Consider the following 4146-nt stretch of genomic DNA (forward strand, 5'->3'; position numbering starts at 1 on the left):
CGAGCTCCTGTCGGGCGGGAGGGAGCCGAACCGGTGGCTGCAGCACGGGCCGCGGCGCCTGGCCCGGTCTTCCCCTGCCCCCTCTCAGCGTACACTCCCCGGCCTGTCGCAGTGCAGCGTCCCCACCCTCCCAGCGTCTTGTCTCTTAGCAACCAGGTCCTCCAAGCCGATCCTAGGTGACCAACTCCGAGTCCAGAAGAAAGGGGGAACATGGGAGAGAGAAATGAACTCGAACAAAGGGTGGACGAAATGGTTTTCGGTACAGGTCCCTTCGGTAGCGCTGCTTGAGTTAGGTAGAGGCAACATTGTATGATCCGAGGGACACGAAGAGTGTCCTGGGTTAAGCATTGTCTTTATCAGGAGGCATCTTTTGGGGGGAAAATGTAAATAGCTCTGGGTTGCAAATTCAATTTTTTAAATGTATTTTATTGATTTTTTACAGAGAGGAAGGGAGAGGAATAGAGAGTTAGAAACATCCATGAGAGAGAAACATCAATCAGCTGCCTCCTGCACATCTCCCACTGGGGATGTGCCCACAACCAAGGCACATGCCCTTGACCAGAATCAAACCCGGGACCCTTCATTCCGCAGGCCGACGCTCTATCCACTGAGCCAAACCGGTTAGGGCACAAATTCAATTTTTATTCACATTAATAGGTTCAGCATGTGTATGCTATTGTGAATATTGCCACTGGGAACCTCCTAAGGCGTATAGAGCCCAGTCTCGTAGGGTAAATACTACACACCACGTTTTAAATTTCCACTTGGAATCTGTCTATTCTGAGAACCAAAAACTAAATGTCACAGTTAGAAAGGACAGAGAATGAAAAGCCCTACCCAAATGAATGATTACTGCCATGAGACCTGATGATGAAGTGGCTAACTGCACAGTTTTTCCCAATTGTGTCACCTGTGACTCTGCAAATCTTTTACTATTTTTGTTCCACAAAGACGTTAATTAAAGTTAGGTAAGTTTTGTACCACAAAGATACCAGTTGGTACATTCGTAAGAGAGACTGCTTGTTCTGTACTTCCTCTTTGCCCTCTCACGTGGGCTGCAACCCAGTTGTGACCATAGGGAGCCCGTTTAAACTATGAGAACAAGGACTCCTAAGGGATTGCAGAGCAGTAAGTAAGGGACCTCGGCCATGAATTACCTTGTGAAGCAAAGTTGCCTTAGAGGCCCTAGACTGCCTGTCTACCTCTGGACTATTACATGAGAGGAAAGTGTTCATCTTGCTTTAGCTACTGCATTTTTTTTTTTTAAAAAACCTATTTGTTACAGAAACTTGATCTATATGGCATTGGCAGGTAGAAACACATTGCAGGCTGGAAGGGTGCTGACTCTTCCCAAGTGTCACGTGTGTTGGCTGCCTCTCCTTGCTTTTAGCAAGGTTCAAGAAAAAGAAAGGAAATCAGTCCAGAATTAACCAGTTTGCAAGTAGACACATTAGAGAATAGTCGCAACTACTGGAGCCCACCCGTAACATCTGCTCCAGCTGTTGATCCACATACCAGTATTACTATGCATCTCTGGGGGATCAATTCAGGTACTTAATGTTTGAGGTTTATCCTCATTTCTCTCCAGTCTCTTCTAGAATGATATTCATTTATAGAATGACAGGGCCAGAAAGGATCCTTGAAAAATCAACTTCTTCAATCTTTTTTTAAAGAGTGAGCCTCTACACAACAGTCTAGTTTCAAGGGTTATATGCTACCCAGACCTCTATTATTGACTTCATTACCGTAACTTATTTTTGAAACATTTTTAACTAGTGAAATATGAAACTAAAAAGGAACTCCATTAGTACTACAAAAATTATATATACACTCAGATAAATGTTTATGGATAAAAGACAATAAAAATGCAATGCCTTTTGGACTCCAGCTGGTACCAAACATCACTGCAGAGCACCATTTAAAACTAAATAATGTGCCCAGCTGGTGTTGCTCAGTGGTTGAGCATCAACCTATGAACCAGGAGGTAAGGTTCAATGACCTTTGGATTCCCGGTTGGATTCCCGGTCAGGGCACATGTCTGGGTTGTGGGCTCAACCCAGTAGTGGGCGTGCAGGAGGCAGCCAATTGATAATTCTTTCTCATCATTGATGTTTCCATCTCTCTCTCCCTCTCCCTTTCTGTGAAATCAATAAAAATGTTTAATAAAACATGAAATAATGTAACTTCATGACAAGGCAAAGAGCTGTATAAAACAACAAAAAGGAATAAAATGTGGAAAAGTAAAAGATAGATCAATAAGCACATTTCCTTTATTTGCTTCAAGTCTGGAAGAAATCATGTTGGAGACCATAATCACTTCCCAAATGTCTCTGATAAGTTACTATATCCCAGTGTGGAATTCTTTTTACTACCCAAAAGTGGGCTCTTGTTCACAAAACTCCCTTAAATTAATATGCCTCATGTTCAGACTCCAAGTCCCACGTGGTGGAATCACATATGTGTTTGTGTGGGTGGCAGTTCTATGTCCAACATAGCAGAATCTTGACTGCTTACTTCTGAACAATATTTCCCCGTCCCTCAATATCTGTGCTAGCAACAGGCGGAGAATATCCCACTCTTCTAATAGGATGTACAAGAGAATATCCCTGTTCCTGAAGGGCATTGTCCCACATGATCCCCTTGGCAGGTCATTGGCCTTTACTTCTTTTTTCTTTCTTTAAATATATTTTTATTGATTTCAGAGAGGAAGGAAGAGGGAGAGATAGAAACATCAATGATGAGAGAGAATCATTGATCGGCTGCCTCCTGTATGCCCCCTACTGGGGACTGAACCTGCAACCTGGGCATGTGCCCCTGACTGGAATCAAACCCGGGACCCTTCAGTCCACAGGCTGATGCTCTATCCACTGAGCCAAACCAGCTAGAGTGGGTCTTTGGTCTTTAAAGATAGCAGCTGATTCAAACTTGCAGATAACAATTAACAATGCTAATCACCTTTAACAAGAACCTTTACTATATGTCAGTTGCTCTTCCTCCCAACAACTCTAAGTAGATATTATTTAGAACTTAATGAATATTAACAAGTTTCCAAATGAAAAATGTGTTAACCATTTATAAGTTCATTTTGGTTGGATTTAAAAAATTTGTGTTTTCACATACAAATGGAAAAACAGTAAAGTAATATATGTTTAATCATTAATACAATGGTTGAGGAGTGGATTTTTCTTTTTTAAAAAATATATTTTATTGATTTTTTACAGAGAGGAAAGGAGAGGAATAGAGAGTTAGAAACATCGAGGAGAGAGAAACATCAATCAGCTGCCACCTGCACACTCCCCACTGGGGATGTGCCTGTAACCAAGTTATATGCCCTTGACTGGAATTGAACCTGAGACCCTTGAGTCTGCAGGCTGACGCTCTATCCACTGAGCCAAACCGGTCAGGGCAAGGAGTGGATTTTTCCAATCAATTTATGAGTTTAGTTGCCATGTACCATATATGGATGAACATTTTCAAACAATGTTGCCACAGACTAAAACACACACGGAAAACTACATTGTTATAAATATGTCTGCTTTTTCCCCCTGAATCAGAAGGCACTAAGGAATCTTCTTAAACCTTAAAGCAGAAGTTCCCAAATGTCTGTCTTAGTTTAAGGACCTGTGAGAATCTGTGGCAAATGGGAAAAAATATAAAATGTACATGCGTACAGGTTTATTAAGTTATTAGTAGAAATTATGCCTTCTCTACTTTCTGGTGTTAATATCCTTTCTTCCTTCCTGGTTTCTCCTTACATCCCATTAAGAATATTGAGTTTCCCAGCTAATTTCAAACTAAGGAGTAGTTTTTTACAAAGTAAATATTATTAGTTTTTACAAAGTAAATATTATTAGTTTTTACAAAGTAAATATTAATAGCTAAAACATCACAAAGAGCCCTAGCTGGTTTGGCTCAGTGGATAGAGCATCGGCCTGGGGACTGAAGGGTCCCGGGTTCTATCTATTCCGGTCAAGGGCACAGGCCCGAATTGTGGAATGGGTCCCCAGTAGGGGGTGTACAGGAAGTAGCCAATCAGTGATTCTCTCTGATCATTGATGTTTCTATCTCTCTCTCCCTCTTCCTTCCTCTCTGAAATCAGTAAAAATATATTTAAAAAAATATCGCAGGAGGAGAACCAAGATGGTG

This window comes from Myotis davidii, unplaced genomic scaffold, assembly GCF_000327345.1.
Source record: "Myotis davidii unplaced genomic scaffold, ASM32734v1 scaffold6, whole genome shotgun sequence".
Lineage (NCBI taxonomy): Eukaryota > Metazoa > Chordata > Mammalia > Chiroptera > Vespertilionidae > Myotis > Myotis davidii.